General features: G+C 44.4%; 2 long non-coding RNA genes across 7 annotated transcripts; one reads left to right on the forward strand and one right to left on the reverse strand.

Moving 5' to 3' along the window:
* Positions 1–1,955: 1,955 nt before the first annotated feature.
* On the reverse strand, positions 1,956–11,082 carry LOC115399742 (uncharacterized). Of its 6 annotated transcripts, none has more exons than XR_003932718.1 (14): positions 8,852–11,082; positions 6,891–7,123; positions 6,640–6,818; positions 6,459–6,552; positions 5,990–6,334; positions 5,726–5,843; positions 5,557–5,648; positions 5,334–5,445; positions 5,037–5,144; positions 4,611–4,788; positions 4,177–4,277; positions 3,657–3,809; positions 3,260–3,467; positions 1,956–3,152 (listed from the first exon to the last, which is right to left on the reverse strand). It is a non-coding gene; the product is annotated as an uncharacterized LOC115399742 (long non-coding RNA). The 6 variants fall into 6 exon arrangements; XR_003932717.1 differs by lacking the exon at positions 4,177–4,277 and having other exon boundaries at positions 8,852–9,096; positions 9,526–11,081; XR_003932720.1 differs by lacking the exon at positions 4,177–4,277 and having other exon boundaries at positions 3,260–3,473.
* A 1,491-nt stretch (positions 11,083–12,573) lies between these two features.
* On the forward strand, positions 12,574–14,955 carry LOC115399743 (uncharacterized). The gene is made up of 4 exons (XR_003932722.1): positions 12,574–12,631; positions 13,244–13,284; positions 13,443–13,602; positions 13,873–14,955. It is a non-coding gene; the product is annotated as an uncharacterized LOC115399743 (long non-coding RNA).
* Positions 14,956–15,299: the final 344 nt, after the last annotated feature.

Consider the following 15,299-nt stretch of genomic DNA (forward strand, 5'->3'; position numbering starts at 1 on the left):
GAGACTTAAGATACTCAGGGCGAATCTCGTCCACCCCCGGTGCCTTGCCACCGAGGAGCTTGCCTACCACCTCGGTGACTTCGGCTTGGTTGATGGACGAGTCCACCTCTGAGACCTCAGCCTCTGCTTCCTCCATGGAAGACGTGGCGACGGGATTGAGGAGGTCCTTGAGGTATTCCTTCCACCGTCCAACAATATCCCCAGTTGAGGTGAGCAGCCCCTCCTCCACTATGAACAGTGTTGGCGGAGACCTGCTTTCCCCTCCTGAGGCATCAGACGGTTTGCAAGAATTTCTTCTAGGCCGACCGATAGTCCTCCTCCATGGCCTCTCCGAACTCCTCCCAGACCCGAGTTTTTGCCTCCACAACCACTCAGGCTGCAGTTCGCTTGGCCTGCCGGTACCCGTCAGCTGCTTCGGGAGTCCCATGAGCCAACAAGGCTCGATAGGACTCCTTCTTCAGCTTGATGGCAGCCCTTACTTCCGGTGTCCACCACCGGGTTCGGGGATTGCCGCCACAACAGGCACCGGAGATCTTACGGCCACAGCTCCGAGCAGCGGAGGTAGAGAACATGGTCCACTCGGACTCAATGTCCCCAGCCTCCCTCGGGACATGAGAAAAGCTCTCCCGAAGGTGGGAGTTGAAAACCATGCTGACAGAGGGTTCCACCAGACGTTCCCAGCAGACCCTCACAACACGTTTGGGTCTGCCAAGTCTGTCCGGTTTCCTCCTCCGCCAGCGAATCGAACTCACCACCAGGTGGTGATCGGTCCAAAGCCCTGCTCCTCTCTTCACCTGAGTGTCCAAGACACGCGGCCGGAGGTCAGATGACACGACAATAAAGTCGATCATCGACCTCCGACCTAGGGTGTCCTGGTGCCAAGTGCACTTATGGGCCCCCCTGTGCTCGAACATGGTGTTCGTTATGGACAAACTGTAATTAGCACAGAAGTCCAACAACAAAACACCACTCGGGTTCAGATCGGGAAGGCCGTGCGATCCAGTCACCCCCTTCCGGTCTCACTGTCGCTGCCCACGTGGGCGTTGAAGTCCCCCAGTAGAACAATGGAGTCTAAGTTGGAGCACTGTCCAGCACCCCTCCCAGGGACTCCAAGAAGGCTGGGTACTCTGCACTGCTGTAAGCGAGACAACAGTGAGGCACCTATCCCCGACCCGAAGGCGCAGGGATGCGACCCTCTTGTTCACTGGGGTGAACTCCAACACATGGCACTGAGCTGTGGGGCTATAAGCAAACCCACACCAGCCCGCTGCCTCTCACCGCGGGCAACGCCAGAAAAGTGGAGAGTCCAGCCCTTCTCGAGAGGTTGGGTTCCAGAGCCCAGGCTGTGTGTGGAGGTGAGCCCGACTATATCTAGCCGGTACCTCTCAGCCTCCCTCACAAGCTCGGGCTCCTTCCCCACCAATGAGGTGACATTCCATGTCCCTAGAGCTAGTCTCTGTGTGTGAGGATCGGGTCGCCGGGCACCCTGCCATCGGCTGCCACCCAATCCACATTGCACCCGGCCCCTACGGTTCCCTCGGTGGGTGGTGAGCCCACCGGAGGTCAGGCCCACGTCGTCCCTTCGGGCTGAGCCCGGCCGGGCCCCGTGGGCAAAGGCCCGGCCACCAGGCGCTCGCTTACGAGCCCCAAGCCCAGGCCTGGCTCCAGGGTGGGGCCCCGGCTGTGCCATACTGGGCGACGTCACGACCTTTGTTCTTTTTCTCTGCATAGGGGCTACTGAACTGCTCTCAGTCTGGCCCGTCACCCAGGACCTGTTTGCCATGGGAGACCCTACTGGGGGGGATAAAGCCCCCCGGCAGCATAGCTCCTGGGATCATGCGGGCTCTCAAACTCCCCCACCATGATAAGGTGGCAGTTCTAGAGGGAGGAGGTCATACTAAATATTTGATAAAACAATTCCTTGTAGCATAACAAACAGAAAAAAGAGACATATGGGTCTTCAGCAGAATGTAATTGCTTCACTTTCACACTGTACCATACAAAATACAGTAATAACATTTTATGATAATAATTATTCCCTTTACATGTGTTCCCCATCACACAAGTACTGACTAGATTTCATTTACAAGAAGACATTAAACATATTGTCTACCTGAAGGGCACAAAGTCAAAAGACACCTGAGCTAACCTAGGTTTTCAAGAAACCAGATGATAGTGAAAAAAAGAAAAACATTTCAAATTAAGGAAAAATGGAAGTAGTTCTTCGAATTTTGTTACATACTGCCACAATACATTTTCCACTTCATAAAACAGTTGTGCAAATGTTCAAAGAGGTGGGATTTTACAGCTTGACATGTCTTCTTCCTTGCTTACAAACACATGGTATTGCTATCCAGGTGACCTTTTTCTTGCCAACCATAAGAAAGAAAACTGATCTGATGTCCCCAGAGCAGACTGTTTGACACTAACTGTGATGTATCCTCTACACACCAAAGTTCTTTTTGTTCATCAATATCCAGCCACTCTGAACTATGACTAATGCTTTCATTAAATAAAAGCACTTGCCCAGGAGTTCTCACACAGCTATATGCAAAGGGATGACAAAGACACACACATATCCATGCTTTACTACTGAAATTGAGCTGTCAACTAAAACACACAAAAGCTGGATTAGTTCACAACTATTAATTAGTCACGTAACATGTAGCCACAAAGAAGAATGTTGGTCAGCCACACTACTGAAAGGGCAAGACCATTTCTCAAGACACGGAACAGATTTAGAATGTGGTAACATTCAAATTGAATCCACGTTTATTACACAACAGGGCTGCATAGTGGTGCAGTGGAGTTTGCATGTTCTCCCTGTGCCTGCTCAGGTCCTCTCCAGGTACTTCACTTGGCTCCCAAACACAAGACTGCCTGCTAGGCTAATGGAGTAAGTTAAATTGTCCATATAAGTGTATGTGACAGAGGGTGGTTTGTCTGTCCCTCTGTGTCGGTCCTGTGCTGGACTGATGATCTATCCAGATTAGATCCTGCCTCACGCTCAACTGTCAGCTGGGACAGGCTCCTGAAAGCCTACACAGATAAGCCGGCATAAAAACGGAAAAGATGGAGGTAGGATGTTAATACACAGATACAGAGGCGTACAAGTCCATTTCCTTCACCCCAATCCACTGTGCGTCTTCCATCTAATGAATTTAAAAAAAAAAAAAAGAAAAGAAAAAGTAAAGAAAAAATCCAGGTTACAATGAGAGCTTTTTAAAAATGGACAGGGTTTTTAAATATGCATAAATACATTTCCTAGGATGTGTTTTCTTCTTCTTCATCATCTTCACTGGTGTCTGGAATGCTGGGTTCATTCTGGACCTCGTCTTCAACATGCAGAAGGACAGTCGCCTGAGGACCTAAAGCAGTCTGGAACTGTTGGTGCACCATCTGCAACAGTCCTTCCATTTCTGAAGCTCTTCTTGTTAGAAGACAGCAAAGTCCTTCATTGCCACTGTCTGTATCTCAAACAGGACATTACATTGCAAAAAGTTGTTTATTAGAAGCAGAAAACATCTAATATAATACAAATGGTCAAGATAAAGGCATCAGAGAAATCCACACCACTGAAATCCTGTGCTTTTGTGTACTTTTTAAAATCTAAAAAACACATATCCTACACAAATAAAGGATTACTCTTGACTCACCTTCGTCAGCCAACTTTTTCTTGAGGACCGCCACCAGGTTCTGCAGCCATGTGCAGTGCTGTGCCATTTCTAACACCAGAAGACTTTTTTCTTCCTGAAGTCTCACTGTTAACATCACCTGGTCATGGATCTGTTTCTTCATGGCAATGTTTGCTGAAAATCAGTAAGATACGATACAACAATCTAATGAACAGAAAAAATCAAAACAACACCAACTATACCATATTGAAACTGGAATTTGGCACTCAGAGAGGCAGACCTCCGCCAAAGGTGAAATCAGTCACCAACAACAATAAGAACACCATATATAAATATCAGTAAACAGATGTAAACAAAAAGCCTGTCATCAATTTAAGACGTAGTACTGAGGCCCTCTGCTGGATAGATACAGTACTACACTGGTCAAATGAAAGTCGTCGCCCTAACGTAACTCGGCAATAAAAAAAACAACACAATGACGGACATGCAGAGATGCATAACAAAGGAAACAAACAGTCCAACATAGGATGAAATCACTTACAGACGAAGCTCTGATCAAGTTTTGAAGAGAAGCCAACCTGCGCGACTGTTCCGTCCGTGAAACATGTCCGACTAGGAATTAAAACTGAAGGACGGTACACCCTATCGGTCAATGATAAAGGATCCTTTAAAAATTTGTGATGATCCGGATCATCACCAAAATGGAATGGATTCTAAGTTAGCCCAAGACCCACCTTTCCACAAAGTTTCATTGCAATCCGTCCATTACTTTTTCCGTGATCTTGCTAACAAACCAACCAACCAACAAACCAACCAACCAACCAACCAACCAACCAACCAACCAACAACCAACAAACCGACGTGATTACATAACCTCCTGGTGGAGGTAACAATGAAAATGTAATATGAACAAATTAGTGTATGAACTCTATACAGCACAACTTCTGGATACTTGTGAATCAGCTGAAATCTTACCACTGCCATGAAGCTCCCATGGCCATGTCTCTCTGCAGCGAGGGACTGCTCCACCACAGCTGCATCCACCTTTAAAGTGGAGTCCACAGCAAGTGTGTTGTACTTGTGGATCTGCTGAAGAAGTAGTGTTTTGTCTTGTGCCATTTTCCTACGGAGCGGTGGCGAAGCTTGCTGCTGTCTAACAAGACATAAGGTAGAGTGTTAATGTTTTATGCCAAAATGCAGTACACCCAGGCAAGTGACAGTACAGCAGCATTAACTTCATTCTGTGTAACAGTACAATTTAGAAAAGGTTATCAAAAGAACATTTATAGTCTGTTACAGCTGTATGACAAGTAAGTTATTTGAAGAGTAGGAGTGGAACTTATACAAAAATATGATATACAGTAGTTTGAAGTAATCAACCTATGAAATAAAAATTATTACCAGTCTGACGGTACAGGGTTTGTTTCCGCTTTCTCACAATCAGGTAAAGGCCCTCAATGGACTGCTGTAGTCCTGTGCATGTGGTGCCTTGGATGGTCTCTGATGTTCCTGCGGCAACAATTGTACTTAAAGTAAACGTACTGTAATACAAATTATACAACACAATAAAATACAAACATTGTGAATATTCTAATGTTTGTTGGATATAAAACTAGTTGTGACCCTTCTTGAATGTATAATGGAATATTGTATTTATCTGATCAAAAGATGAACTTAAGTTAGACTGGAAAGCCTTACCAGCAGTTGCCTTCACATCAGACAGTCACTGTGACACCAATTCATCTGAGCAATGCAGCTCTGTCTTCATTTCTGCGAGTCTGGAAGTCTCATCGCAGAGCCTCTGGCATGTCTGGTAAAATGTTTAATATGCAACTTTTTCAGTAACAACATGCCGTCCTCAAAAACAGAGACCAAGTACATGCAGAAAAATAGCTAGCAGAGCTGTGAACAGAAGACTGACCTTTACATATCGTGTGGAAAGTGCCTGATGAGGGGAGAACATTTTTTTGCGGTTCCATCCCATTGCATGCAATGTCAGCATACCCACCCGTGCTGTTGAAAGTGAATGAAGTGGTTATGATATGCAATCAAATAAAAGCAAGCAAGAACATGAAAAAAACTCCAATCACCGGCTTTTGACATGTATTTTGTTGTCAGGGCACAACGAGAGAGGTAGCTGTTCACTTGTTCCACCTCTTCACCAGCAGTTGTCCCGGCTCCTTCCTGGTTTCTACCACTCCATTTAACCTGTTAGGAAACAGTGGGAGAACGCTCACAAACCAGCTACAAAGCATGATTTACATACCTATAATCAATTTTATATCTCCATAAATACTATTAGGCTTATTAAAAAAAGAGGTAAGATTAAGTATGATTTAATGATAAAGACAGACCTCACACTTTGTAGCATGAGCTCGGGCATGCATGACACTCAGAAAGGGCTTCTGCGTGGTCAGCTCCTGGAGAGCAGGAAGGACACTGGTAGCTTTCTCCAGGTATGGCCAGTATTTGCAAGCTACATCCATAGCAAAGAACTCTGCCTTGGCTGGCATGAGCTCTTTCTGTAGATACAGCGGGTAGGCAAATATCTCTCCCCTGTACATATTGAGGGCCTTCAATAGGATTCCATGGTGACATACTGCAACCTCCATCCCTTCTTCATCTAATTTGGAAGCCCTTCTGGAAGTCTCCCTCGCTGCTGTCCATTGGGAGTCTCCACATGTGCCTCTTCCATGTGTCTATGGCACACAAAAATCAATTAAGAAAAGTAGAGCAAAACAGCAGTTGCAGTAGAGAGAAAATTCATGTTGGAGGTATCCTACACTTCATAATCTACTATTTGCAGTGATGCTTAAAACTCACTTTTATTACTGCTTTCTGAATGGTGTCAACAAAAAGTGACACTGAGCTGTCTTCAGCCACAAAGAGTCCCTCAAAAAAGGCAGGTTCATCAGAACTGAGGAAGAAAGAACAAGAGGAAAGACATCCAATCATTAGAAATGTAAAAAAAAAAATCAATGGAAACTACAGGAACGAAGATCACCTTGTGTTCCGGCGAAAGTGGTATAGCTTTCTGTTTCCATCTGCTGAAACAGCCAACATTTTTGGGGTGCAGGCTGGGCAGGTGAAAAGATCACCACAGCAGAGCTGTTCTTCCTCAAATGAAGCGTACGAAAACTCTAAGAAGCTGCGCTGCAGCACATCACCATTGATTTGTCCAGACTGAAAGATGTAAAGGAATTAATTTGTTGGTGAGATGCATTTTATTAGATGGACAAGAACATTTACACTTACTCTTCCTCCACACTTAGTACGATACTCCAGCAGATTTGCAAAGGCCTGTCTGGAGAATCCTGGAGAGATGACCTTCAGTTCCTGGAAGGAGTTGAGGACATCCAGTGAATAAAGTGTGGTGCTGTTCACAGAGGCTGGCCAATACCCACTCCTGAGAAGGCCCTTAAAGCCAGGGGCCTACTGCTGCTGGCATGTTTGGCAGGTAAATTGTGGCTGGTGAAAGTCATATCGTCCTTTTAACAAGAATGTAAGAAAACAAAATAATGAATATACACTCTAAAAAGTAACTCAGAGAAGTTTCTAACACCACTTGATTTAATACATGGATCCAAGTAAAAAATTGTAATTAGTTGATTTTGATAAACTTTCTAAGTTCCAAACCTATTTTTTTCAAGTTATGAAAAAGTTATGTTCTTAATTACATCAACTTAATTTTGCTTGCAGTTTGAACTCAAAATTCATTGTTGATGGGTTTAAAACTAATTTCAAGTTGTTATAACTTAACAAACTTGGGTTGATAATTTGACTTTGTCAATGTTGACTTCACAATTTTAAGTTCCCTCTCGCCACACAACATGCCTGGACCAGTTGGACAGTGGGTTAGCAGGATGAAAAACCTCGATACAAGCAACATTTCATGGTGACTAAAATTCATTTTAGTAGGGTAAGGACACCACATCGGCATGGTTAGAGTTGGTCACAGCATAAAGGAAACAGGCTCTTTGAAGAATTTAACAATGATGATGGTAGTGCTGCAATGCATCATGGGAGTTTGGGATGAGATATTCAAGATTTAAACATTGATTTCATTATTTATTTCGATGTTCTGATGTTAATAGTGTTATTGGTAGCTGTGTTTGGTTGTGTTCTTGTTGTTCAGTTAATCTAAATAGTTAAGTTACTTTTTGTGTCAAACCTGGAATGAGAAGTATTGAGCATTTAATCTGGCCCTGCTACGACTTTGAAATTTATAGAGTTCAACAGAACAGTTCCCAATTGCCTCTGGGCCTATTAATAACCTATTGCCTGTGCAGAATCAGTCCACAGTGCCCATGACAGCATTGTATTCCCAAATACTCACAACATTAAGGTTCAACAAAAACTGACCATTTTAACAACTTAAAAGTAGGCAGCCAATTTATTTGAGTAATCAACATAAAAATCTTGCATTTATTAAACCTACACTAAGGAACTTTTCAGCCTTAATAAAACATTTTAATATCTTTTGTGATGATACTTCGACTTACAACTAGTTGAATGACCCCTCTGTCACGGCCTGAGGGCGTCAGTATTGCTTTCACTTGGACTGAGCAGCTGTGAGGAGGGTGGTAGGAACCCTGCACACTAAAAAGCTCCAAATGTGCGGACTGCTTTACAGCATGCGTCACATCACGATATAACATTGTTTAGCCACCGTTAGATTCATTTAGATCATTACCTCGTCGCTATCCGTCCTTCACACAGCCACTGGAAACAAATGTAGGCGAGTTCAGTCCGACAGCATGCAACCGGGAGCAGCAATTTACAACACCACGTGCTCGGCCTCATGGGAACTGAAGTATTCGGTCAGGCAAAACACTACCGCTTTTGTCCACTGGCGCCGCCAAAATCAACGAAAACTGAAAGTTCCTTAGTGTTGCTTTAAGTAAGCAGTACTTAAAATGATCTTTGACTGATGACAAAAAATGAATTCACCCAAAGTAATATAGATTTTTAAGTTGAGTTATCAACTTAACAATCTTGCATTTATTAAGTAAGCAGAACTTAAAATGATATTTGACTGATGGCAAAAAATGAAATCAGTCAAAGTAATATAGTTTGTTGATTCAATGTAATTTCTGAGGTTGACATAACTTAAAAAGACTAATGCAAACTGTTGCGTTGATTTTTTTTGTTGAGTCTAGACATTTCTTTTTAGAGTGTGGATTTACAAAACCGAGCACACACGTTGCAACACTTACATAAAACACAGAAGTTACTCTCAGTATCTTGCTCTGATGGGAAAAACGATGTGACTTTGTTTTGGTGAATGAAGATAGAATGCAGATAGAAAGAGAAAACAGAGAGATTGAGAGAAAGACACACAGACAGGCAATAGAGAAATAAAGTAAAAGGAGAGGGTGGCTCTTAAAAGTGCCTTTGTTTTGTGGGATGAATTAATTCCTCTGATGTAGGTGAAGGTAGCTGAAGATGTGCAGAACAGGAGCTGTAGACAGAACAGACAGAGTTAATTGTTGTGAAATGTGATTTCCTGACATATTTTACATACATATATACTGATACTAAAAATACTCAACCATTCCTTTTTTTGAGGGTGGGGAGCAGAGCCAATTCAAGTTCATCGTGAATTACATTTCATTATTTGACAATACGGTATATCAAAACCACAGTTATGGCAATGAAAGGTCTTGCAAGCACTTCCAGGATATGCTAACAGCCCCACCACTTTTTAATGACGACTACATAAGCTAGCTTCATTTTAAACCTTTTTTTTTGGCAGTTGATGGTGGGAAAACATCATGCTGACTTCAAATGAAGACTCGGATTTGCAAACTTTTCAAGCAAATACAGACAAAAGGTTGAGTTTTTCGACATTCAAGTGAAATGGGAAACACATAATAAATTAATATCTTACCTGGAGAGCAGACTGATCGCAATGACAGTATCACAGATTGAAGCGCAAACTTGTTCCCAGTCGCTGGGGTTTATGGGTATTGTAGTCACCGCTGCTGTTTCAAAGAACTTGGTCTGCAGTTCAATTACATTTTGATATACCATAGTAGTTAGCGCTGGCCGTGCATTTTACCCACGATAAAAGCACAAAAGTGTCCGAATAATGACAAATACGAACAGCCTGGAAGGTTCCACTCTGATACCTTCACCTGCAGAGTGCGGTGCCGACCCAGTAACAACACCGCTCCACAACGCCACGCATCTGAGGAGCATGCGCCGGGTAATGGCGCAGTGGGGCTGTGTTCTGACTACTGTTCCCATAATTCTGTGCGGATTGACGACGAGCAGCAAATAAAAAGTCTGCTCGTTTTTAGCCAAGCTCGCTAGTTCAAGCAGATATGCAACCATGAAGTTACAGACGCATTCTCCATTTCTTGATTCCCAGACACAATAATCGCACCAGCTGTTGCTGCCATCAAAGCACGTTCTGTCCTCCAGTGCCCCCACTGGGGCCGGCGGGAAGTGCCGCTCGGCCAGCGGGAGACCCTGGAGTGTGAGGACAGAAACATGATTGAAGTTGTCGTCAAAACAGATTCGCTTATTCATCCGTTTCACCCATGGTGGAGGCACAAAAGTATCCAAACAACGACAAATGAATTTATTTCTCTGATTTGTAGCCCTGCCAGCGGTGGTGTAATATCTCGCGAGATGCTGCAATTCCCGCGAGATCTTATGTCGTCATCTTGACTACGGTTCCCAGAATGCTTTGCCATCCTGGTCACGTGAGCAAACAGCGTCTGCTCGCTTGTAGCTTAAGCCAGCCAGCTCAAACAAAACGTCAGACATGAAGCTACAAGCAGATTGTCCACCTCTAAACCTCTCGGTCACCATAATCACACCATCTGTTTCTGCGATCACGGCCCGTCGCTCCCCGGCGGGGCGAGTGGCCGAGCCACCGGCTCGTGACTCCTTCTGACGCAGCTGGGCTGCGCAGCCCGCGGCACGGGGAGCGGCCGCGCTGTCGTTGGGGGCTTCACGTCACGGAGGCCGCCGGGCTCTGAAGCTGCTGCCCCCCCGGTGATTAAGCGGGTTAGACCAGTCGGCGTCCGGCCTGAGTCCAGCCTTCTGATCATGGCCGCCCCCTAACAATGCTCCATGGCAACACCGAGAAGGAGCGTTGTTAGGGACATACTTTAATTAGCACTACTACTATGGAATAATTGTATTAACTGCATATTAGGCCTTTCCTGAGAGAAGTACACCAAGGTTATAAGATGTTCTGCTAAAGTGTAAAACGTTCCGGAGAAACCGACACACACTCACTAGTGTTCCAAAACATCCTGGATATGGATGTCAGCTCTTGGTTGGCAGCTGACATCAATATCAAATTGTCCAATTACGAACAATCTGTTGGGGCAGGCCCAGCCCAGAAGAACATGGAATAAAAACTCTGTTTCATCAACAATCAGGATCCTTTTGGGGCGAAATACTTTGTATCTTTCCCTGTAAGGTCCAGCGCTGACCATTACATTTGGCTATACTTAAACGGTAATAATCTGAAGTCAGTCGTTTTGGCATTCTTCATACCAAGCATAGAATAAAAGAACCGGGTGGAGTCAGCGGGATGGAAGTCCTGGCTCCAACAGCATCCTCAGTCAAACTCGTGTGGATATGTCGCTTCACTCACTATTGAACACATTTCAACTGCGAATGTAACCACGTAGATCGCCAATATGTATTTCGATCATGCAGAAAGGGGATGGATTTTTTTCTCGCCTTTTACATTGGAATGGATACGATCGCCATGTTCCCCGAATTTTACTGTTCAGCAGTGTGGGTCCACACATCTTTAAAGGGGAACGGTCGTTTTTACAATCTGGACCTTATTTCACATTCGTCACAACAACATTTACTCACCCGTTTGACTTTCGTGTGATTTGCAGTTGGTTCGGAGATAATTAGATACTCCCATATCCATATAACGGCAGCGGGCGGGGCACCGACATGCAGCCGTTACAGACGCTCTTTTCTCTTATGTTTGTTGTGGGGTGGTAGATACATGTAAATTTATTAAGTCAGCATCACTTAGCGCTATTGGGAAGTCTGTAAACCGGCTAGATTGAGCAACTCTCCGGGAACTCTGAAGCGATGATGTCATCACACTGCGCAGTTGCGCACATTTATTCAGTTTGTTTACATGGAAGTAGCGTCTCTGCTCTGCAGTCAGACCACGGCATCTCGATCGGCTTTTTTAGGCAGTCAGAGTTTATTTTCAGCTGGTTGTAACTTTGGTACAATGGTTCCAGTGTGCATATATCCTGGCTGTGAAAGTAAAATGACCAGCTGGACGTCACTGAGCTCACAGGCTCCCACTTCGTGACCAGGATTTATTGAAGCTATGGCGAATAACGCTCAACATGGACCCCAGCATCAAAGTTCCAACTTTACCACATTTGGATTATCGGGTGTGTCGTGCCCACTTCACATCGGAGGACTTCTTCCCAGTTCAGGAATGAAATGAAGGCCAGAAGATCCAGAGAATGAACCTCAAAAAGAATGCCATTCCAGCGGCTGCAGGAGGAGGACAGGTCGAGGTAACGTGATGCTAATAATATTCATTTTTTTCTTTATATTTATTTTAAATAATTGTTACTTTTTTACACGCAAACTTTAGTTTTCCTGCATAAAGGCCGCTCCACATGCTGTCCTTACACGAGATGCGCCACTGCAAACTCGTGTGTGTGACCCGAGTAGGAGAGCCTCACTGCTCCGGCTGAGCGTAAAAAAAAAACAAAAACAAAAACACATGCGCTTTTAGCGGTGAAACACGGTCCATTCCTCATTATATGCCATATTGAACTCGGCCGAATTATCAGAAAACTCATGAGGAAAATGCTGGTACGAGGCACAAACTGAAATAAGGAGCGCAAATATGACGGAAATGAAAGTGAAACTTAAATCGCGAGTTTTGTCGGTGCAGCGTTTCGGCCAGCTGGGCGTTTTTCAGGCGCTGAAAACACGCAAAATAAAGTACATTTACCTCCAACACACAATCTGGCTTAATAAAGGTCAGTATGAGGCACAATTCGGCGTGACTGAATTTAGGCTGTCTTGGCGATAGAATGGAGTTTGAGGAAGTGAGCGCTAATAAGAAACTTATTTTTCAAACCATTTTTCATCTGTGTGTGTGTGTGTGTGTGTGTGTGTGTGTGTGTGTGTGTGTGTGTGTGTGTGTGTGTGTGTTGGGGGGCAATCTTGTTAAAGACTTGGTATTTTAAGCCATTATAAATCATATTTGATCAATTGTAAAATTATTTTTGTAACACACACACATTTCGAATGGAATCAGCAGACTTCAAATGAGCCATTTTAATCGTGATTAACTCCAGGATTGGGGTGCAGTATTGGGGGAAACATACCCCCCCCCCCCCCCCCCCCCCCTTCCCCGCAAGGGGCCAATCCTGGGGGAAACACTGCACCTTCTTCATCAGTCTCCTGAGAGTCAGTATCAGTGTGATCAGCTGTACTCACCAGTGTTGGAGTCAGTGTCTGTGGAAGTCCAGATGAACTCAGGTTAGATTTCTTCCAGAGAAACTCAGAGACGCGTCTGAACTGCAGCTCTGACTTTAACTTTCACTTCCTATTCCTCAGCTGATGTCTGATTTGTTGTGTTCTTCCAGGGGGAAGGATTTCACTGTTGGAACAACTCATCATCAGCAGGGTAAAACTAACCTGTCTCATGACGGTCTAATCCCACTTTTTTTTTTTTTTTATTAAATTACATGTTTTCTTTTTTCCCTTTATTTGTTTATTGCTTGGATGGTGAAAATGTTCCTTCAGTGGATGTTACAATACTTTGACACTGTTTCTGAAATCCAGGGAGGAAGATGTTAGAATGGATGTATGGATATTTTCAAGCTTTATTAAAAGACACCCTCAGATGAGTGTTTTCAGAGGTGGATTCACACTGCAGCACCCAGAACACACCAAGGCAGAGCGTCTGACGCTGCACTTCAACCTGCAATGTTTTCACGGTGAGGTGAGGGTGCGAATCCCTGTGCCGCCAGGTTTTCTCATCTGCACATGAACTATCTGAATTGTGTTTGTCAAGTATTTACGGAGTGTTTACTGATGTAGCTTCATTGTGATATGAGTCAGCTGACTGCTGCACTAAAGAAACAATACAACCAAACTATCCACATTCTGACAGAAAACATCACAATACTGGATCATCAACACTTCATTAGATTCCTGAATGTCTATGTGTGTGTGTGTGTGTGTGTGTGTGTGTGTGTGTGTGTGCGTGTAGTTTATACCCTGGATATTATTGGGACTTGTGGGGAGGCTGATAGCAACACCAGAGGACCCCACCAGACCAAGGGGACCCCCGGCAGTCCCCCCAGAGATGACCACGGCCCCCCCAGGAGACACCAGAGAAGGGACACAGGAGGGGCAGGCGCACAGGGCACCAGGCCCTGGCATGGTGGGCTACCAGAACGGGACTGGGCGGAGGCTGGAGCCCCCCAGCCAAGCAGCCAGGAGCCCAGCCCAGCCCCCGCTTTATTGGCTGATTCAAAACAAAGTATGCATGTTGTCCAATATACGTAGACACAGCCGTCACCTGGACCCATCATCAATCCAATAGTCACAGCTTTCTTCCACTTCACATCTGGATATAAACGACACAATTAATCATCAGCAGTTCACTCCAGTCCTTCTGTCTTCCTACATCAGGGGTCGGCAATTAGCGGCCCGAGGGCCACATGTGGCCTGCAAGCAAAAACATCTGGCCCTTGAGATTGCTTGAATGAGAGAGTGACAATAAAAATAAATTCTACTTTTTAAGAATTGAACTGGCAGTCTCAACAAAATTACTTCATTTGGAAACTTATTTTTTCAGAGAAACATTTCAATCGCTCTAAATTCTTATCTGTTATATCTGGTTACGGGTGAAAAAGCACATCGGCGAGGAGCAGCGTTAGCGCTCACCATGCAACAACAATGACATCAGCGGACAGCGCCTGGTGTGTCCAGGTGAGAATATTGGTCCATGGTTGACATACTTGGATCCAAATTCACTGTATTTGCATTTCCATATAGATTAGACCAGTATCTTTAGTTCTGGATGACATGAATTCTCATGTTTTTGTGTGCAAGATATTTTCAATGTACATTTGAGTAATTTACATTGTATATGTGTTTTCTGTAATCAAACTGCGAACGAATGGTAGTGTGAAAGGGTTGGATCTGGACATTGAATTCTGTCTAGATTTTCACAAACTGTAATAATAAGTATAATTATTGATAAAAATACAAATCACCATTGAAAAAAGTGCAATGTTACACGTTTTTATTGAAAATATGCATTAAATGTTCTCATAACTGTGAAACAATTCAACGATCTGTCCCAGAGTGATCTGATCACAACACAAAAGTAAGGTCACAGGCAGATCCACACCGATCAGCAGGATTGAGGAACAAACAAGGAAACATAACTCAAAATGCCGCACAATGCAGTGAAGCAAACTAAAAAACTTAAATGATTCAAACATCCAAACCCCCTCCCCCCCCAAAAAAAAAAATTCCCTACAGTCAGAAGCACACGCCCCTGCAGGTGCCTGTATGGGCCGGGAGCAGTTTACTCTTGACAGCTCGACACCCTGCAGAACCCCGATGAAGATCCACACCATCCCAGCAGCTCTGTGAATGATAATCCAGTGTCTCCAATGGAGAAAG

This window comes from Salarias fasciatus, chromosome 13, assembly GCF_902148845.1.
Source record: "Salarias fasciatus chromosome 13, fSalaFa1.1, whole genome shotgun sequence".
NCBI classification, from domain to species: Eukaryota; Metazoa; Chordata; class Actinopteri; order Blenniiformes; family Blenniidae; genus Salarias; species Salarias fasciatus.